General features: G+C 40.7%; 1 pseudogene; it reads right to left on the reverse strand.

The window, feature by feature from the left end:
* Positions 1–6,782: 6,782 nt before the first annotated feature.
* Positions 6,783–23,389, reverse strand: part of LOC129366331 (NLR family CARD domain-containing protein 3-like) — a 40,158-nt pseudogene continuing 23,551 nt past the window's right edge.

Genomic DNA, 23,389 nt, shown 5'->3' on the forward strand with positions numbered 1-23,389 from the left:
CTCCATTCCAAATCTATTTAAAACTTCAGTAGGCATAGTATATAATTATATACATTTTTCTTGATTAAATAACTGTTGTTGTATTGGTATTACTCTTTAAAAAGATAAAAATCAATAGGAGGAGGAGGAGGAGGAGGAAGAGGAGGAGGAGGAGGAGGAGGAGAAAGGAGGAGGAGGAGGAGGAGGAGGAGGAGGAGGGGGGGGGGGGGGAATTAGGTCAAAGGGGACCTGTCAAAATGGAATTTGACGAAAGCATGTACCTAATGTCTCTCTGTTCCGGCACTTGGGAAGCAGCAGTCTGTCACTGAACAGGCTCCTCTGGCTGCTGATGATGGCGTGTAGAGGGTGGCTGCTATCGTCCATGATGTCCAGCAGTTTGTTCAGTGTCCTCGCCTCTGCCACCGTCACCAGAGAGTCCAGCTTCATGCCGACCACAGAGCCGGCACGCCTGGTCAGTTTGTCCAGTCTGGACGTGTCCTTCTTGGATGTGCTGCCTCCCCAGCACACCACGGTGTAGAAGAGGACACTGGCGATCACTGACTGGTAGAACATCCACAGCAGTTTGCTGCAGATGTTAAAGGACCGCAGTCTCCTCAGGAAGTACATCCTGCTCTGCACCTTCCCGTACAGGTGGCTGGTGTGTTTTGACCAATCCAGTTTACTGTCCAGCCACATCCCGAGGTACTTGTAGGAGTCCACGGCCTCAACCTCAGTTCCCTCTAGTAAGACTGGTCTTGGCTTTGGTCTGGACCTCCCAAAGTCTATAATCAGCTCCTTCGTCCTAGCGGTGTTGAGTTCCAGATGGTTTGTGTGGCACCAGAGTGCAAAGTCCCTCACCAGACAGCGATATTCCTCCTCTCCGTCGTCCCTGATACATCCGACTATGGCTGTGTCATCAGCATACTTCTGTATGTGACACAGCTCCGAGTTGTAGTGAAAGTCAGAGGAGTACAGGGTGAAGAGAAGAGGGGCCAGCACTGTGCCCTGAGGGGCTCCTGTGCTGCTGACCACAGTGTCAGACACGGTGTCCTTTAGCCTGACATACTGCGGCCAGTTGGTGAGGTAACTATGGATCCAGGTGACCAGGAGCTGGTCCACTCCCATGCTGTTTAGTTTGTCCTGGAGCAGAAGGGGCTGGATTGTATTGAAGGCACTGGAGAAGTCCAAGAAAAGGATCCTCACTGTGCCGCTGCCCTTATCCAGGTGGGAGTGGGCCCGGTGCAGCAGGTAGAGGATGGCATCCTCCACACCAACATCTGCCTGGTAGGCGAATTGCAGGAGGTCCTGAGCATGTTCCACCTGAGGTCTGAGGAGGCTGAGGAAGAGCCGCTCCAACGTCTTCATCAGGTGTGAAGTGAGTGCCACGGGCCGTAAGTCATTCAGCTCGCTGGGCCTGTTCTTCTTGGGCACTGGGACGATGCAGGATGTCTTAAGAAAATCAAAATGCTTTGGAAAAATGACACTGACTTAAAAAAACATAATTAATGCATTAAAGAGATTTTACCTGCCAACAGTCATCATGATTTACAAAAACCCTTTGAAGACTTTGAATTTATGAGCTACATCATTTAATTTAATGGTTTCCAACATGGTGGGTCCATTAAACTGAGAAGCTTCTAAAAACGTCCCAGAGCTTCATAATGTAGAACCATCAGCAAATAAATATGAACCAGTTAGATTCATTTAAATATCATTTATATAAAGTAAAAATAGTTAGGACCCAGTACTCTAATAACCTCCAGTAAATCTGAATTTTATCTCTTCAGGTTTTGGTCAAATTTCCATGAAACTGTCTGACTTTGTCAAATATCAGCGTTTCCTCCACAAGGTTCTCATGAGAGCTTGTTGGAGTTCTGGTCCATTCCTCCTGACAGAACCAGTAGAACTGGGTCAGGTTTGAAGGGTCTTTGTATAAATATTAACTTCTTATGACCAAATTGATAATAACATGACAATCACAGAGAAGCTGAATATTTTCCTCTCTTCCTTCTCCAACATGGTGGATCCATTAAACTGAATCATGTCTGCTGTTGGCAGCATCAAAGAAAGTTGATTCATTTTTGTTAACAAATTATATTTTAGATTAAAATGTGTTTATTGTCCATTAAAACACACGAAGTAGAATTGCAGTTTATATACAAAAAAAACAACATTTGAATCCAAGATGAATTTAAGAATATAGGAGATACAGAAATGAAAAACATCCAGTGATTGAGAAAAACTGCAGGAAATTCAAAGAATCTGATGAAAAATGAAAGGAAAAAAAATCAAGAGAGAAACAAAACATCCTGAGATTCATTGTGAATTTTTGACTGGAAACAGAAAAAACAACAAGTTGATCCAGTTATAATCCTGGAATAATCCTGGAATAATCCTGGAATAATCCCAGGATTGTGTAGAAAAGTTTAACCAAGAAACAGTTTGGATCCATAAAAATATGTTTCTGAATGAAACAGACATATAGAGACTGAATTATATTTTAATCAGTGAGATTTTCTAGCAGGATGAGAAACTTTAGACTCTTTAGACTCAAATCAGCTCAGAAACACTGAAGAGGAACCAGAACTGGGCCACCAGAACCCAAATCCAGGAACCAGAGGTTCAGTGAATGTGGTGTTGAAGGTGTGGAGGAGGATCAGTGAGTCAGAGGAGACTCTGTAGAAGGACAGAATGCCAGCAGGACAGTCCACATACACTGCTACTCTGTTAGAGACAGAGGAGGAGAAGAGACAAGTGTCTATGTCATTGTGAATCACAGAGTAACCATAACTATCAGAGCATCTCAGACTCCAGGAATGATCATTATATCCAAACCAACAGTCTATACTGTTTCCTTTCCTCCTGATTCTTCTGTAACTCACTGATATATTAACATCTCCTCTCCACTCAACCTCCCAGTAACAGCGACCAGTCAGACCAGTTCTACACAGCAGCTGAGGACAGTTATCAAATCTGTCTGGATGATCAGGATATGACTGAAGCTCCTCCTCCCATGTCACCTTCCTGTTGTCTTTAGACAGTTTGAGTTTTCTGTTCACTGTGTTTGTGTCGATGGTGAGTTGACAGGAATCTGATGGAGAGAACAAACACAATCCAGCTGCAGTTATTGATCATTTATTGACACTTTGACTCCTGAATGAGTGATGTGACAGTTTGAAGATGGTTGAATGTGAGCTGCTTTGTTGTCATGAATCAGATGAAAAACACACTTACATCTCTTCAGTCTCCATGGACCTGGAGTCAAGAATCGGCCTCCAGCAGGCTCCACCCTGAAAGGAGTAGGGGGGTCAGACCATCAGTCTCTTTCAGCACTTCCTCTACCAACCAGCAGCACCAGGTGGCGCTGCACACATTTACAAAGAGTCCAAGAAGAAGCAGCATCCTGAACCCAGCAGCTGCAGTAATGGCTTGTGAAAGTAATCCTCCCTCCACTGCAGAAGTTCTGGATGAGCTGATCTTGTCTTTTTATCTTTCCTAGTAAATTTATCAGAACTTTGGATCTGAACCAGTTTCTGCTCTCATTTTTACTTTTTCTACTTTTATTCCCTGATTTCATTCATACTTTTGATCATTTTCCAGATGTCGCCCCCTGGTGGAGATAAACTGCCACATAGATGGATCTACTAAACTTCTAAATCTCTTTGACTTATGAATAGTTTTCTTCACTTTTTTATGTGTTTTATATTTTAAAACAAATAAATTCATTAAAGTTTAGAGGTTTGTTTTAAATCTGAATTTATTTATTTCACTCTGAGATCTTTAAACATCCATCTGATCACCATGGAGCTGCTTTTCTTCTCCTCTTTGCTTCTGGGGGCTGATTGGTCTGAAGCTCCATCCAACATGGTTTTAATGTTTCTATCCTCAGTAAATCATCATAGGAATCTAACAGCTGAACTCCTTAGACTCCTGAATGAGTGATGTGACAGTTTGAAGAAGTTGAATCAGAATAAATTCATTATTATTTCCAGTTCCTATTTAGCTCCAGGCTCTCCTCACGTTGTTAGTCAGATGAATTTTCCACAATCAGCTGAAATCTTCCTAAACACGAGTGTTAAATCAAGAACTGATCCGTTTCCTTCATCAACATCTTTTGTCTCTTTTCCATCATTCAAACATCATCAGTTCGTATCTCTAAATGTTCTTCTGCTCTTTCAGTTACTTTCAGTTTTCTGTTTCCATCCCATTATATTCCATATGCATTAAAGTTACTACATGTTATTGATAATAATTATATCTTTCTTGATCAGTTCCTCTATTTATGTTTCTTGTTTCTTTCTTCCTGTCACTGAAACATTTAAACTGATTCTAAAATCTATATTCTAAAATCTATATTTGCTCTCAGCCATGTCTCTTTATTACTAATTATTAGCGACTGTCAAACAAAATCTCTGATCAAAACTTAAATCCAATCTGCAGTTAAGATGATTTTATTTTCCTCAATATCATCAAAGATCCAGAACATCAGTGGATAACAGATATTTGTGTCCAAAAGCATTAAAACCAGATTAACAGGTTTAAACAAAGATCAGAGATAAAAACATAAAAGCTTAAAGTGATCAGTAAAAACTAAACCTCCTCCATCATCACTGACTAAAGTCACCAGGTGAGCAACAGCTGATCTATAATCACTAATAACACCATGTGATCCAGCACTACATCTATACAAAACACCGATAATATCTGATCTATGATGTTATTAATCTTCATATTTTAACTCCCTGTCCATCAGCCAATCAGCTTCTTGTATTTCCTCAGTAGATCCATCAGTGGAAGCCCCGCCCAGCCCATGATGCTCCTGGTTTGTGAAGACAGAGAGACAAACTGAACTCTGATAGGAAACAGTTTCAACTGATTTTCTCTCTCCAACCTCTTGGTTCCACATGGAGCTATATTTGGCCCCTGCTGCTCTGAATACCATGTTATTGTGGTTCCAGTAGATGGGTTGGTTTCCCAGGTTCATTCAGAATCATGTGGAAGATTCCTGGAGTTTTTAATTGGATGTAGTTTGCAAAATTACAAAGCCAAAATTACCAGCAATATTTATAATTAAACTGTAATAAATACAAGCCAAATAATGAATTAGCACAATAAATTTTAATCTTCAAACTAAATGTTTCCCAGCAGACTGACTAAAGACATTTCTCCCTCTTCCTCCTCTATCAGACCTTCTCTACTCCTGCAGCAGGTTCCTCCATACCTGAGAGCTTCCAGTCTCCAGTGTGGATCCTTCAGTCCAGCCGACAGCAGCTTCACTCCTGAGTCTCCTGGATGATTGTAGCTCAGGTCCAACTCTTTCAGATGGGAGGGATTGGAGGTCAGAGCTGAGGCCAGAGAAGCACAGCCTTCCTCTGAGACCAAACAGCCTGATAAGCTGCAGACACACAATTCATCACATGATGAGAAAATGAGAACATGGAGGTAGAGACCAAGGTCTGAACTGATGGATGGATGGATGGATGGATGGATGGATGGATGGATGGATGGATGGATGGATGGATGGATGGATGGATGGATGGATGGATGGATGGATGGATGGATGGATGGATGGATGGATGGATGGATGGATGGATGGATGGATGGATGGATGGATGGATGGATCTGTAATTTTGCTTCCTTTTGCACCTAAGATGCATCAATTTGTCAAGAGCCCAGAGTTACCTGAGAGTTTCCAGGTTGCAGTTTGGTCTCTTCAGTCCAGCAGAGAGAAGCTTCACTCCTGAATCCTGCAGGTTGTTGTTACTCAGGTCCAGTTCTCTGAGACTGGAGGACTGGGAGCTGAGAACTGAGGACAGAGCTTCACAGCTTCTCTCTGAGAGGTTACAGACACTCAGTCTGAGGAGACAGGGAGGAAAATATGTTATTAATAAATCAAAGTAGATGGTTTGGTTTCCTAGGTACATTAAGCACCAGGTGAAAGAATCCTAATGTTTTAATGGGCTGCTGTTTACAAAGTTGTACAGTCCATTTAATCCCAAAGTTTTTCTGCAAAATAAGAGCATCCATTTACATCCTTAAATCTCCCTATCAAGATATTTATGAATTAATTAGAGGTGAGCTGATTGATTGGCCACCGATCATAATTGACCAATTTTCATGAAAAGTGTATGATTGCAGATCACCAACTCCGATCACATGTATCTACCATCTCAGCCTGTGTTTGCAGCTCATCTTTCCTTCTCGCTGTGCAACAAGTCCTGTAATAATGAACTATAATGCTGTGAAAGTTAATGGGGAAGTTTGTTTGATAAGGCAGAAAGTTACCACAGGCTAAATGTAAAAACTGGACATTTTACCGCTAAAACTTAGCTTTCGTCAAAAACTCAGAGGCAGAGCTCAGAGCTCTGCTCAATGCAAATAAAGTTCCAGCTGGAAATAGGTGGTCTAAATAAAATATAAATTATGTTTTATTAGAGGAATTTTAATAATTGAGGCACTCGAATCATTCGAGGAATCATTTCAGACCTATATTTTACACCTATTGTTGTGATAGGTAGGATCATTGTATAATCCTCAAGTGTTAAAGGACAGAACAGGCAACAAGAAGGCTTGAAAGAGAAGTATGGTCTAAGTGTATTATATTTCAATTTTAGCATAAAGAGGAGGTAATTTACTCCTTGAATATGAAACATGATGTCCAGCTGCTGAAGAAAGTCTTTCTTCCTGATCCCTCAGTTTGACACTTTGAAGAGACAATGCACTGATCAACTAAAACATGAATCTATATTTACCTCATCAATAGCAGATTTCTATCAACATAACTGCATTAACAATGTGTGTCCTTACAGAGCTTTGTTGGAGGCTTTAACCACTAGCAGCAGCCTCAGAAGAACCTCCTCTGAAGCAGAGTATTTCTTCAGGTCAAACACATCCAGATCTTTTCCTGATGACACTAAGATGAAACCCAGAGCTGACCACTGAGCAGGAGACAGTTTATCTGTGGAGAGACTTCCTGAACTCAGAGACTGTTGGATCTCCTCCACTAGAGAACGATCATTCAGTTCATTCAGACAGTGGAACAGATTGATGCTTTTCTCTGCAGACACATTCTCACTGATCTTCTTCTTGATGTACTGAACTGTTTCCTGATTGGTCTGTGAGCTACTTCCTGTCTTTGTCAGCAGACCTTGTAGGAGTCTCTGATTGGTCTGCAGTGAAAGTCCCAGGAGGAAGCGGAGGAACAAGTCCAGGTGTCCATTTGGACTCTGTAAGGCCTGGTCAACAGCTCTCTGATGGAGAGACTTTAGTTTAGGTTTATTAAATAATGAAGATTTCTTAGATGTTTGTTTTTCTTTCATCAGGTTGACCCCAGAGTTGATGAAGGTCAGATGAACATGAAGAGCAGCCAGAAACTCCTGAACACTCAGATGGACGAAGCAGAACACCTTGTCCTGGTACAGACCTCTCTCTCTTTAAAGATCTGTGTGAACACTCCTGAGTACACTGAGGCTGCTCTGATATCGATGCCACACTCTGTCAGGTCTGATTCATAGAAGATCAGGTTTCCTTTCTGCAGCTGATCAAAAGCCAGTTTTCCCAGAGACTCAATCATCTTCATGCTCTCTGGACTCCAGTGTGGATCTGTTTCAGCTCCTCCATCATACTTGACCTTCTTCACTTTGGTCTGAACCACCAGGAAGTGGATGTACATCTCAGTCAGGGTTGGGCAGCTCTCCTCCCTCTCTGGTCTCCAACACATCCTCCAGAACTGTAGCAGTGATCCAGCAGAAGACTGGGATGTGGCACATGATGTGGAGGCTTCGTGATGTCTTCATGTGGGAGATGATCCTGCTGGCCTGCTCCTCATCTCTGAATCTCTTCCTGAAGTACTCCTCCTTCTGAGGGTCATTGAACCCTCTGACCTCTGTCACCATGCCAACACACTGAGGAGGGATCTGATTGGCTGCTGCAGGTCGTGTGGTTATCCAGAGGAGAGCAGAGGGAAGCAGTTTCCCCCTGATGAGGTTTGTCAGCAGAACATCCACTGAGGTGGACTCTGTAGCATCAGTCAGGATCTCCTTGTTGTGGAAGTCCAGTGGAAGTCGACTCTCATCCAAGCATCAAAGATGACAGAACCTGGAAGTGTTCAAAGCTGCAGATTTCTTTGGTTCACTAAAGAAGTGATGAACAAGTTCCACCAAGCTGAACTTTTTCTCTTTCAGCACATTCAGCTCTCTGAAGGTGAATGGAAATATGAACTGGATGTTCTGGTGGGCTTTGTCTTCAGCCCAGTCCAGAGTGAACTTCTGTGTTAGGACTGTTTTCCCAATGCCAGCCACTCCTTTTGTCATCACTGTTCTGATTGGTTGATCTCTTCCAGGTGGGACTTTAAAGATGTCTTCTTGTCTGATTGTGGTTTCTGGTCTGTGTGGTTTCCTTGATGCTGTTTCAATCTGTCTGACCTCATGTTCATCATTGACCTCTCCAGTCCCTCCCTCTGTGATGTAGAGCTCTGTGTAGATCTGGTTCAGAAGGGTTGGACTTCCTGCTTTAGCAATCCCCTCAAAAACAGACTGGAACTTCTTCTTCAGACCAGATTTCAGTTGATGTTGACAAACTGAAACAATTTGTTCTAATAACACAAAAAGTAAAATCAGTAACTAAAAATTATTTTCAGAAGATGATTTTAATAAATGTGTAATTTATCTATCATTTCAAATCTTTGTAGAAATCCTCTTACTTCTCTGCAGATGGTCAGCCAGCTTTTCCTGCTTCATCTTCCTCAGGAAGTTCAGTGTGATCTTCATCACTGCCTCTCTGCTGCTCCTCTTCTGCTCTTCATCATCACCTTCCAACACCTCATCATCTCTCTGACTCTCTGAATGTTCTGGATAATCTGGACTCAGAACTTTCTGGATCTTCTTCAGTTCTGTCTTCATAAAAGTAACAATGTTTTCCTCCAGCAACTGGAACAGAATAATAGATGAAGGAAACATCAGAGTGAAATCATGGAGCCAAACACCAGATGGATGTTGGACAAACTGACAGTCCTCTGGTCTACAAAGTGCAGCATGAAGGTGACTTTGAACAGAACTCATGGAAAAGTATTTGTTGTTCATATACAGACCATAAATAAGGAGTCCAGCTGTGTTTGATGCTGCTGGACAGATGGACCCCTGGGAACCTCTGAGCTCTGCTGGTCCACTCTGTGGAGGAAGCAGGAACAATTAGGAAGTCAGAAAATATTCATCCAGCAGTATTCACAGAGGAAATTATCAAATCTTTCACAATAAAAACTCTAAAATCAGAAAAATAGACCATCACATGAACACAATACAAAGACATTAGAAAGAGGAAGACGAAACTACAAAGATGAAAAACATTAACACCAGATTGACAACAACAGTCCAAACTGTCAGCAGATCTGATGCTGATGGAGACAGTTTCCCAGAGCTTGGGGACAGTGGAAGTGAAGGCTCTGTCCACACAGGTCTTCAGGACAGTGTGGGACATCCATCAGGTTCTGATGACTAGATCTGAGGTGATGTGGACATGGAGGAGGACTGAAATATGTGGGTGTGTTCATGTGGATCCTCTCCTGGATGTTATAGTGAGGATTTTAAAATGGATCCTGTAGATCCTTGGAAGCCAGTGAGCTCACATTGTATCTGTCCACACAGAGACAATCAGAAGGTAAAGGTCCATGAAGTGATATCTGGATGTGAGCAGTGAACAGGTGATCTAAGTAGTTGTAAAGATTTAATGTTCCTGCTGATCCCATTAAGAACCAGCAGAACCTCTGATGGTCCACATCAGCTCAGTTTGGTTGAGTTCAAGCAGATCTCACCAACCACATCATGAAGCTTTCCTTCCCTGCTGAACTGCTCTCACAATGCACACAGGAACCAAGTCCTGATGGACCAGAATGGCTTTACCAGGTATTTCCCAGTGGAAATGTGATCCACTGTTAGTCTGACATGGAGCCAGGAAGCAACAGAACATCATCATCAACATCCAGAGATAAAGATATGAAGGTGTTTTCATGAGAACAGAGCAGCTGATTTCTGTAGATAATGGATCAAACCTCTGGAAATATAACTGGAAACATCTGAGTTACTGGTTCAGTTTCCAGAGTTACAGCAATTAGATACAGCTCACCTCTCTGATGATGGAGGTCCAGGAGATTTGAAGTTAACGGGATGATCCATTGACCTGTTGCTCTTAAAGGAGACACAGCTGGGTTCTGGTTCCGGTACTGGTTTGAATCTCTGATGAATCCTGAAAGACAAAATTTCATTAGAAACTCTCTATTGTTTGCTATCAAGATAATTTTTATGTGTCTGTAAAAAAAACAGAACCAGACCGATCATCAACCTGATGTTCTAAATGATTCCTATCAGAACCGGTCCAATCCTCCAACATGTTCCTGATCATTGATCCTCCTGAATAATGTCCAGCCTTCTTTAAAGAGCAGAAAGATTTGTTTCTGAGACCAACATGTTGGTTTGAAATGACTGAGAGAACAGTTTGGTGATCTTAGTGTTGAGTTCTGACATGAAGCAGAACCAGGAATCATTTCCACTCTGACCATCCAAGGAGGATCTGATGGAGCTTCAATCAGAACCAGATGGTCTGTTAGAGACACTGAAGCCCACTGCTCAATCAGATCCACTAAAATATTTAGTTTGATTGTAGAAATGGTTGATAATCTGCCATGTTGGATGATGTTTGAACTTCAGAGGTGGACTGTAACGGGGTTCTTTTATGACTTGGGCCACCGTACACAAGAAAAAATGACGGACCAAGGCCAGAGATTACTTCAGTGATATTTATTTTCTATCAGTGCCGTGAAAAATGGCAGGTGCAAAATTTTTACAAAAGGAAGTCCAAGTCAGGTTAAAAGCAAAACAGCACAGCAATCAATATCTTCCAAGTCCAATAGTCTCACCTTCAGTGTGGCACCTCTAGAGTCCAGGTGCAGACTGACTCCCTGTGGAACAGAGCCCTGCTTTAAAGCCACAGGCTCCGCCCCCATAAAGTCCAATCAAACACACAAAAAAAACAAAAACTAAGCAATTACTTCTAACTCAAATAAACTCCCAAAATATACAAAATAATAATAATAAAAAATAGATTTGTAAACAAAATACACTCAAAATAGAAAACAGCCAGCACATTGTGATGACAGCACAATTTTACGTAATTTGCTCCCGGTGCGCCACAAACCGGAAACTACTCTACTCAAAAAGAAAGCCGGGAAAATGTTTGACTGAAAGTAACAAATTAGAATAAATGCCAACTGAAACAAAAACACTTCGTGTGCACCCACGATGGACCGCCTCAGTTTAAGCTGCACAAAAAACGTAAGTTAATAATTGTGCATGTTTATGTATGTGTGCTGGCTTGATAACACAGACTCTTTAATTAGATCTCCGCTCGTGAATTATATAAATATAATTCATAGGAAATGTTTTATTTCAGAATGAATCTGTTTTTTGTCAGATTTTAGAGAAAGATGCAAATATCAGCCTAGAAATAAAATTCACTTCTGTCTATTTGTTCTTGTGTTAATATTAATATCAGATAAAATAAATGAGTCTTTCATTTGGAAAAATTAGACTTAAACAAAACAGAATAAAACACAGTTAAATGTTTCTGGTCCAAATGTCATGTCAACATAATAGTTTATAAGAGTGAGTCCTGACTGAGGATTTATAAGATTCTTTCTGTATGGAGTCAATAACTGTCCAATGAATGATGGTTAAATTGATGTCAGGTAAACATCAGATCAGATTTAGAGATTCTGTTAACTAGTGAAGCTCTGGGTAGAGACTGTGGATCCAAACGGACCTGTTTGATTTTTATACAAAGGATCCAGTTGAACTTTATTATGTTCATAGTAACATGTTCATTATTGGAACATGTTTCATGGAGACATCATACGTATTACATCTTTGACGTATGAAAAGAAAAATACCTGAAATTCAGTCCAATGTTTTCATGACAACAGAACCCAACAGAACTTATCATCACATGGCCACAATAACAGATATAAACAGAAGTTACAGCAGTTAGAAACAGCTCACCTCTGATGGTGGAGATCCAGGAGATTTAAAGTCAATGAAGTCTTCCTTTGACATGTCGCTCTTAAAGGACACACAGCTGGGTTCTGGTTCTGGTTCTGGTTTGAGTCTCTGATGGATCCTGACAGAAACATGATGATTAAAACTTAATCAGCAAAGAGGAGCAGCAACAGCTTCATCACCACGTCTGTTCTGGCCTGATATAGTGAACGCTGTGTGAAAAGGGCTGTGGACAGTTAGAGATGGTGACCTCACCTCTGACCTTTGCTCTGGCTCTCATCTTCCCACACAGAGTGGTTTTAGAGGGAGGGACCCTCCTCTCTGTCCTCACACTGATCCATGCTGCTGAATCCACATCAGCTCACACACACTTTCTAGCTTCACCTGCAGAGGATACACACATCATTCATCTGCACATCAACTCTGATCATTCTTTACATCATTAGTGCTGGAAAAAGATCAGCTGCTCCTCCTCTGATTGGCTCTTCTTTCTGCTTCATATCAGTGTCAGGTGAATGCAGTCAGACAGCAGAGAGGCAGAGGAAGCAGATTGTTGGTAACAAAATGGTAACAAAACATTCTAACTATGACGATTATTCTTTGTACTTTTACACAGTAAACTTGTCAGATCCTTAAAATCTAAAACATTAAACAATTTAAAATCTTTTATTTTATCTATGCTGAAACAAAACAAATTTAACAGCATTGACATTCTCAATAAACACATTAAATTTCTATATCTGTGGTCTATGTTAAAATGTTAGTAATTATGGGGATCCTGAAGGCCTGACGGGCCATAAGTAGCTGCTTAGTTCATTTATGCAATGGGCGGCTCAATGTGATCACTATGACATCATGTTTTCAGATCCACTGACTGCTGACTTAGATTGGATGTAAAGGTAATGCAGATAATTGATGTTTATTTTAATTGTATTTTTTATTTGTTATTTTTTAGACTCTATAGTTGTGGGTTCAAGTCAGGAATGTCATATCAGTGTCAGGTGAATGCAGTCAGTCAGAGGAAGCTGCAATCAGCTGCTTTATGTCTTTGTGTCCACTAGAGGGAGACATGGAGCAACACTTTCATACACTGACTGAATATTAGGAGCTATTTTAGTTCACAAATTTTCATTTCTACAAGTAGATTATCTTCTCCATCAAAGATTAACTATTTAATGTGATTAAATGAAATATTTTTGAACAATATTTTATTTTGAAAGTAAGTAACAGGAAACTAGAGTTTAATTCCAGGAAACTAAATCAAAGATCAGTATTTTTGGAGAAGAAAACAGAAAACAAATAATAAGCTGTTCATCCTGTTGTTCCAGTTTCCAGTTCATCAGTAATTTAACAGTCCTGTAGATCAGCCTTCAAACAGCAGAGATTAAACTTTGAGCTGAAATCAGAAGTGAACCTGTTGACCAACAACCAGCAGGAACGTTCATGTAGAAAAAGGTCAAGTAGGAAACAAAGAAAACTTACAGTTTGTTCAAATGATCCAAACAGTTGAAGAAAAATATCTGAACAACAAACTGAGGCTCAACAACCGGACCGGGGTCGCCCACTTTGAGTAACATGTGATGCTGCATAACTGATGACCTCACAGCTCACATGGTTTGCAGTTTCTTATTTCAGAGCAGCAGAAGCAGAAAGTGGAAAGTCTGCAGTGAAATCAGGCAGGTTGATAAAGTCTTCATGAGGAAGGAGAGAAGTTTTTAATGGAGTTCAATTAAATCTAGTTTTTAGTTTCCAGTCAAAATCTTTCCAGATTTGGTTTCCAAACCCTTTATGGCAAAAAATGCACAGAAAAAACTCGACTCTGTGTTTTATTAATCTCCAGTTCAATCCAGTAAATTGATGCTGTCAGTTTTCCAAACAATCCACAAATGGAGACCCACTGGTGTCTCCATCCTGTGTGTGTGTGTGTGTGCGTACATCTATTCTGCACATACAGTAGCAATATGTGGTACTGTTCACAGCAACTAATAAAGTTCAGCCTGTAGCAGAAACAATCAGCTGATTAAAACTCTAAATTATAGAACATAATATAGTAAAAGATCTGATAAACCTTTCTCCCTGAGGATTGAGATTGACCAGATTAATAGAGATTACAAAGATAAAGAAAAATACATTGAAAAAAGAGGAAAATAATAAGAAAGTAAGTAAGAGAAGACAGATCTTTTTAAAAGTGTGAGATTATTTTCTTGAAGAAATTGAGAACTTATAGAGATTTTATTGTTTTTCTTGGAAAGATGAAGAAAAAACCTTCATATAGTTTTGATGGAACCAAAGGTTCTAGGATGAGTCCTAGTTAAAGTCCTTATGGGAGAATAAAGCAGGTATTTACTGGAGTTTTGGTTTGTAAATTCAGGGAACCAAACTTTAGAGAATCCTAAAGACCTTTATCAGAAATAAAGAGCCTCTTAGAGGATGAAGAGGCAGAGCGACCACAAAGCTGATTGGTTGGATTCTGTGAAGACGTTTGCAGTCTAAAGAGGAAATCCCACCTATTCAGAAGAATTGGTCTGAGTGGTTCCCTGGTCTTTTCTCCTCCTCAGGGTGAATTGTTTCACTATATAATCATGAAATATTGAGGAAAACGTCTGCATGGTGTGAATGAATGGATGAAAAGTGCCTTTTTTCCTGCTGGTGGTTCATTGAAACTGATTGTTTGGAACGGAGGAGAAGGAGAATCAGAAGCAGAGGAAGTGAACTGAGGCAAAGAAACCAGAAACAAAGAGTCTAGTTGATCTGGAGAAACACAAGGAAAGTTTGGAAGGTTGGATGAAAGAGAGAAAATGAAGAGAAAGACAGAAAAATGCTAAACAAATGGAAATGCTTCTATTTCTGAACATGAATCTTTAGTCTATAAATTATAGGCCTCCATCTAGAAAAACAACAAAATGATTTCTATTGGCTTCTTCTTCTTCCCTCTGTCTGAGCCTCATTGAGGTGCATCTGACCTCTGACCTCAACTCCTCCACCCTGTCCTCCCATGGACCAGATGATGTCCCTCTCACACCACCAGCTGATGAAAGTGATCCAGTAGATCCAGTGGATCAAGAAGATCAGGAAGATGAAGAAAACCTCCATCACCTCCAGGCACTGAAGTGTCTGTTGATCCTAATGTTAATGTTTGACACCAGAGAACTGATGAAACATTTCCATCCAGGGGACAACTGTCAGGTCTCCTGTTGGACATTTGGACTGAAACTGTGTGACTGAACTTTAACAACCTCTGCTGGTCTGCTGTCCAGCGTCAGCTTAGAGAAAGAAAAGATCAACAGGATTCAGAGCAGAGAGAGGAGAAGACACCACTCTGAACTGGTGACGCTTATTTCATCTGTGGACAACATGGATATCGACTGAGGGACGATCTGGACGACCCAAAGATCCAAGACCAGAACCAGTTGGACTGACAGGGAGCCGGAGGAGAAAGACAGGGAGGATTTCACTGCAGCGACGCCGACAGCAGGAGGGAGAGAGAAGAAAAAGGAGACATTTAAGATATACACACACACACACACACACACCCCCACACACACACACACACACATCTCCTCCATGGCTGCCACCTTATCGTGGTGGGGGGGTTTGCGTGTCCCAGTGATCCTAGGAGTTCTGCTGCCCAGTGCAGACGGTTCTAGGTGAGGGACCAGACCAAGTGCAGCCCAAAGATCCCTTATGATGATACGACCGTTGGAAACAGGGGTTGTTCTCTCCGTACATGAGGTCCCACCCTGGAGCCACCCTGGCCTGGAGCTGGGGCACGCTGGGGAGCCCCTGGTGGCCGGTGGTGGTAAGACAATAAAAACCCTTGAATCCCTGAACTATATCAACAATATGTGCACCAAGCAATACATTCACTTAGCATTCCACAGATAAATGCTTTTAATCTGGTTAAGAATAATAATTGTGCTATCAATAAATGACGTCTAATCGATGTTCTTAGTGACCAGAGGATCAATAAGGCCTTAATCAGCCCAGAGGTTCAAACTGATGAAACATGAGGATGGAGGCTCTCTATTAAAACATTCCTCACCATCTTCCATGTTCTTTCAGCAAACAGTTGAGACAGAGCTGGTTTTGGTTCCACCACTATTGACCTGCTGCTTTAGCCGCCATTGAGGGTTTTCTTAAAGTCTGTCAGTCTGCAGATCATGTGACCAAACCAGAAAACACACTGAAAACATAGAGAACAGCAAGAAAAAGTGAAAGTTATCAAAATGTTCATACTCGAGGAAAGTATGATGTACTCCAAAATATACTGAAGTAAAGTAGTGAAGTATTTTTACTTTGTTACTATACAACACTGAATCAAATAATACACCACAAGATTCATTGTATTTCATTGAGATGTTAAGGAACAGACCACCACAAGGTCCAGAACCTTTGTGAAGTCATGAAAGCGATTGATGGTTTTAAATACTTTACAAAAGAAAGTAAGATGCTTTTGTGCGAGTCAACGTGTCTCCTGCATCAGGTAAAGCTGCAAGTCTTTCAGGTTTTGTTTTTACCACCTTTGCACATCTGATAGGCAACATTGTTGCCATTCTTCTTGACAAAATAAAAAAAAACAAACTCATCCAGTGTGAATGGAGACTGTCTGTGAGTATAGATTTACAAGTCTTTTAAGAGATGTTGAATTGAGGTTTGGATTTTGTCTGCCTCATTCTAAATCAGGACATGGTTTAAGTAAATGAGTAGTTTTGACTGCATGTCTAGGGATGTTGTCTGAGGTTTGTTCTTCAACAAACATCTGAGTACATCAGTCGACTGCTTTCTGGCATCTAAAAATCATTTTATTTTGAGGAATCAAACTACAGCATATTTAAATTCATCTTTTTCTTAAGAAAACTTGAAAAACCATAGAACTATCTTCTTCCACTTTGAAATTATACATTGTCTTGTGTTGTAGATAATGTAACATCCATTTGCTGCTGTAATGAGACAAATTATTAAAAACAGTTCAAGGATAAGTAATCTTTTGTAAGGCACACTACTTCAGTATGGTTTAAAACATGGTGGCACAAGGCTGTCAGGTTCACCATCGCCCTCCACCTGGACAGTTTAGCTGAACAAAACACCAAGGTCCAATAGGACAGGCAGTCAAAGTGAATGATTCCCCACATTGATCTGTTCTTTTTTTTCTGCTTTCTCGTGGGTCTCAAAACACAAAAGACTTGACATGTGTGATGTTCTCTTTGATAACTGCCTTTTCGGACGGCAATTGTGAGCTGATAGAACCAATGAACAAATTGATTTACTTGGTGCTTGTGAAAGGTAGTTTCTTGTTTCAAAGGCTCCTGAAGTTGTTCACAGATCTCAGTCCTTGCACCTTTTTCAAACGTAGCAGCAGGTGTTTTATTTCTGGCCGTGTCTGTTTGTCTTTCAAATATCCCTCTTTGACAAAATCCTTCAAAGCCACTGAAGCAGAAATAAAAGCCCTTTGTGGGATGGCTCACTTTGCCAAAGTTTTATAGAGTGGACTTTAGCTCTGGCATATTCTTGTTTATATCCACATGTATTCCACACTCAGCACAAGACTAAGAAATCATGCAAGAATAACATGCAAGAAAGAGCATGACATGTACCGACCATCAGGCATGGAGTCTTTGAAATATAAACTGATTGGGTCTGGTTTTAATTTACAAAGTCAAACTGAAAATAGCAGCACATGAAGTCAGAAAGTTGATAAAAGTCTGTCTTTAAAACATTGCTAACCTGTTTTTCACTTTTTGTCAAAAGATACTCAAAAGTTCTTGGCAGGTGGGAGACAATATGAATCTAACTGGTCAGTGATGTTGCCACGGCCGTTTAAAAGGTTTAGTGGTCGACATAAAATGTTTGTTCAGATTAAGGAAGATTGTCTTCATTCATGTTCAGGTCAAGCTGGCGTCTTTCTTTGGCATCTTTTGTGATAATCACAGCAAGATAAGAAACTTGTGTTTCAGCAGCAGGAATGTTGTAAAGATGGGATTGGCGACAGGATGACATGGGAAGCGATTCACATGAGTTTAAATGGAGTTTGAGGCCTGAAGCATCAGAGAAAGTTTGGATGAGACGGATAACAGGAATTTGGTCGGCATCTCTCAGAAACAGAGTCGTGTCATCAGCAACTGTACTGATACACATTTCTCCATCAGCAACTGGGATGCGGCGCATTTTGTTTCCCAGAATAAATGTTGCAAGAAGTTGGGCTGCCATCAGGAATAAATAGGGAAAACTGGGCGGCCCAGTCTCTCTCCTGTGGATACTGGGAATCTGGGACAGGTACCAGTTTAACACAGCAGTTACCTTCTTGTAAAGAGGCTGGATATGAAATATGGCCTGGAAGCAAATGTTTCTAAGCTCCCATACGTAAAGCCGTCCTCTAGAGAGTCAGAAGCCTTATAAAAGTCCAAGAAGCAAATCAAGCTTTTATCATTGATTGGTTCTGAAGGGTCCAGTAGATCCAGCACAAGCCTCAGGTTGTTTGTGTCTGTGGGAAATGAAGCCTGATTGAGATTCATCAATAATAGAACTGAGGGTTTGTTTCATTCTTCTGGCCAAATCCAAACTTTCCAGTCATTGTTCAGTCAGCAAATAGGTCTCCAGTTGTCAATGGGTAACTTGTCTTTGCCAGCCTTTGGGATCAGAGTAATAAGGCCTTGTGTTAAAGTAGGAGGCAATTCTCCACCATCAATACTTTCTGAAAGAGCCAGAGAATAAAGGGACTCACATCTTTGACACATTTCTCATAAAGCTACTTGACAGCCCATCACTACCTGCTGATTGGTTGTTTTAAGGCTTCAAATATCCTCTTCTACTTCCTGTAGCGTGAGGTTAGCATCACACATTTTGTTCTCAGATCAACTTCACAATGTTTCATGGAGTCAATCAGAAAAGAAGCTTTTTCATGGGAGTCTTCAGAGGAGTAGAGGTTGTTGTAGGAACTGGAACCAAATGAACCAAGAGTTTTATGGTCTGATACAATCTTGTCATGAACTTTAAGTGAGTCTAAAGTCTCATGAAGTTTAGATTGTTCTAAACCAAAACAGTAGGAAGAACACTGCTCCCCTTCCTCCAACCATCTGGCTCCAGACCTGACAAACGCGCCTCCAGCTTCTGTTTCTATATTTCATCCAGTTTAGTTTGACCTTCACTAAGGAGAGAAAGGTCATCCTCATGAAGGTCATCATGGCTGATCCTGGATAAAGAAGCGGTCTGAGAGCAAAGACTTTCTTCCTCTTGCCTTCTCTTTTCTGCAAGGTTCCTGCTGAAGGATCTGCTGGATTTTCCTCTGTCATATTTGAACAGTTCCCAAAAAGGACTAAAGGAGTTTTGTCTCCAGGCTTTTCCTCCCAGCGGGATTTAATCAGGGATCTGATGCTTTCAGTAACATCCTCATATGAGAGAAGACTGTTGTTCCTCTTCCAACAGACGGCTCTAGGAATGCCGGGCGTCCAGAGCCAAAGGCTTAACGGGATTATTTCACGGTCAGAGAAAGGAGCAGGGTGCGTATCAATATTAACAGCAGCAGAACCGACTGGCTTTGATACCAGCCAAAAGTCAATACGGACTTTTTAGAAAGGTCTTTGGTAGGGAGGAAAAGATCAGGTTTATTGCTGCCGATTCCGATACCGATCACCATGAGGCCCATCTTTGTTGATTGCTTGGATCCGCTGATTATTTTTCATCTTAGTTAGAAATGATACTATGTGATGTGGCAAAATAAAAATGGATCTGCTTATAAATTCACCTAATTAACGTAAACATGCAACAAATTTGCAGGCACAAAACAGCAGCTACTGAGTCAAAAGAAGTGAAAACCTGCAACCAGTTCAACAACATGAACAGTAAAGTTCTCTGTAGCATAAATTATACATGAGCCAATAATCTCACAACATTATTATATCAAATAATGTTCAGTAAAACAGGGAAACATTCATTCAAAGTAAAAATGCAGCTTGAACCAAAATCTATGATCCAAAGTTAATGAATCAAAACTTCCTGAGAGTGTAACACTCACAACGTGTTTACAGTTAAACAACAATAATAGAACCAGTGCTAGGTTCGGCTGCAAGTATATAAATGACCACAGACAAGGAAAAGTAAGTTTAACTGCCGGCTTATTATTGGTTAAAAAAGAAAAATAGACAATATAAATACAGACAATTGATAAACAATAACACAAAATCAATTCAAAATAATTTCCTGTTCTTCCAGATTAATCCCTATTTGAACTTTTAAACCTAATGTTACGTTTTAAGGGATGCTGTTTATTTAACCTAAATTGTAGTCCTAATTTAGTTCTAGCTAAGAAGGTTAATCTAATTAATTTTATTCTTTTAAAATCTATTTTAGGTGTTTAGTTTTATTTTAAGAGATTATGATATATAAATATATTTTTAATCTCCTATTTTAACTAACTGGTTTCTATTTTCACCCAACAAAAAATGTACAATCCACACCAATAATGTACCTGAATACAATTCAAAAGGAAAAAATAAAACACAATAATAATAATCCAGTAAGATACTGAACAACTTGTGATCCAATCAGTCTTTCCTTATGGTGATTTTGAAGGGTTGATCCTGGTTCTCTGGATCCGCTTTTCTGGGTTCCTGGGTCAACGGCTCGCCATCGTAGTCCAATTCAGCAATTTGGCTCGGAAATTCCCGGTCCGGCTTGAGTAGAACTTCATAAAAAAAGCCAAGTCCAACAGACAACACTCTTAAAAAAACTCCTCCTCCAAAAATGAGGGAAAAGTTTCCAGCTTTTCATAGCCTTGCTAATCGGCGGTTCGCTTTGATCTCCCTTAGCTCAACACGACTCTTCGCTCCCTCGCGCTCTCTCTCGGTCTGTCTCTCTCTCTCTCGGTCTGTCTCTCTCTCTCTCGGTCTGTCTCTCTCTCTCGGTCTGTCTCTCTCTCTCTCTCGGTCTGTCTCTCTCTCTCTCGGTCTGTCTCTCTCTCTCTCGGTCTGTCTCTCTCTCTCTCGGTCTGTCTCTCTCTCTCTCGGTCTGTCTCTCTCTCTCTCGGTCTGTCTCTCTCTCTCGGTCTGTCTCTCTCTCTCTCTCGGTCTGTCTCTCTCTCTCTCTCGGTCTGTCTCTCTCTCTCTCGGTCTGTCTCTCTCTCTCTCGGTCTGTCTCTCTCTCTCGGTCTGTCTCTCTCTCTCTCGGTCTGTCTCTCTCTCTCTCGGTCTGTCTCTCTCTCTCTCTCGGTCTGTCTCTCTCTCTCGGTCTGTCTCTCTCTCTCTCGGTCTGTCTCTCTCTCTCGGTCTGTCTCTCTCTCTCGGTCTGTCTCGCTCTCTCTCGGTCTGTCTCTCTCTCTCGGTCTGTCTCGCTCTCTCTCGGTCTGTCTCTCTCTCTCTCGGTCTGTCTCGCTCTCTCTCGGTCTGTCTCGCTCTCTCGGTCTGTCTCTCTCTCTCTCTCGGTCTGTCTCTCTCTCTCTCGGTCTGTCTCTCTCTCTCTCGGTCTGTCTCTCTCTCTCTCTCGGTCTGTCTCTCTCTCTCTCTCGGTCTGTCTCTCTCTCTCGGTCTGTCTCTCTCTCTCTCGGTCTGTCTCTCTCTCTCGGTCTGTCTCTCTCTCTCGGTCTGTCTCGCTCTCTCTCGGTCTGTCTCGCTCTCTCTCGGTCTGTCTCGCTCTCTCTCGGTCTGTCTCTCTCTCTCTCGGTCTGTCTCGCTCTCTCTCGGTCTGTCTCGCTCTCTCTCGGTCTGTCTCTCTCTCTCTCTCGGTCTGTCTCTCTCTCTCTCGGTCTGTCTCTCTCTCTCTCGGTCTGTCTCGCTCCCTTCCCCTAGCGCAGGGATGGGGCTAGTCACCTTGACTATGTGACCCTTCAGAATAAGATACTTTTTTCTTACACTTGACCGTTCTAACTGCTGACAAAATAAATAAACTTCACACAGTTTCAAATAAAACAAAATAAAATACATGAATATAAATCACACTGTCTGTAACTTTTATTTTATTCTTTTATTATTATTTATTTGAAACTATTTTGCCCTATTTATTCTTTCCTATTTACGCATTTTATAATTATTTATTATAAAATAGTAATTAGTTAATTCGAATGAAGGCTATTTTAACCTGTGTTACACCAGCAGCTAATGATTAACACTGGTTCTGGTTAGCTAGCTAATTAATGCAGGTTCTGGTTAGTGTTGAACTTAGAGCATTAAACTTCACTTGGCTCGTCAATTTTCCTCCAGTCTCCCAGATCTAGGGACTCCTTATGCACAAGGGAAATAATAAAGAAACAACCATTCTACATCAGACTTTGGATATATCTAGAGATTTATCCAGAGAAATCAATGCATACAGAATGTTACATCAGCACTAAACCCAGATTTTCAAGTCCAACACATAACAAAACATAGAATTACCTGCAAGGAGTTGGAAAGGAAAGACAAAAATGCATTTTTGGGAATTGCTCACTCGGCCAAAAAGCAATTTGATCATCTGCTGTAAAATAGACCTTTTTAATTTAAAAATATGCATTAGAAGGTGTGTTCTCCCCTTGTAGGTCTGTTTAATGTTAATTTTATTACCCTGCTTGAGACCTGTTAAAATCCAAAGGCAAATCTATAGAGAGAACAAAGGTCATTCTCAACCAGGGTCTTCCCATACCAGTCTCCTCCTTTTTACATTCCAGACCAGAATCTTTAAACTGCAACTAGACCTGATTATTCTGCTGCCTCAGCGATTCATCAAGAAACTTATTCCTGTTATAAACAAACTAACACAGAAATCTGGTGTCAGATGATAACTATGAGTTTGGATCTAAAAACTGCAGGATTATCTTCTTTTAGAAAAAAACTCTTAGAATACCTGAAATATTTTAACTTCTAAGACTTTTAGTTTCCTAATCCTGTTCTATTTTAGTAATCTAAGTTTCATGCAAATTATGGTTAGACACTAACTAGTTCAAAACCTGCTGTTAATAGTTAAAAGAAATGTCGTAATACATTTGATTATACTTATAGAATAATTGTTTTCTAAATGTTTTAATGTTTTACTGAACTCCTAAAAGAACACAAAAGAATTTGACTCATCTTGTGAACAGGCAGACCCCTCTGTCTGCAGGCACCCCCTGTAATTTATGTAAGGTTCAGAGAGTCAGGAGTTGTTTTAGTTTGGATCTTTATCTTAGTCTACCTAACTTAAAATCTACTCAAAATATTAATAATACATCTAATATTTTATATACACAAAGCGTAACTGCTTCTAACATTAATATAACCAAACTTATATTCCCAACATTAGTTAACTGATTAATGTTGGTTCTGTTTGGCTTTTGGATTTTTTCTCCAAAGTGAAAAATGTTCTGCAGGTTCTGAGTTTCCGGTAGAAGTTCTGAATGAAACAGAAAATATTAAGATATTCCC

Source organism: Poeciliopsis prolifica, unplaced genomic scaffold, assembly GCF_027474105.1.
Source record: "Poeciliopsis prolifica strain line A6 unplaced genomic scaffold, Auburn_PproV2 SCAFFOLD015, whole genome shotgun sequence".
NCBI classification, from domain to species: Eukaryota; Metazoa; Chordata; class Actinopteri; order Cyprinodontiformes; family Poeciliidae; genus Poeciliopsis; species Poeciliopsis prolifica.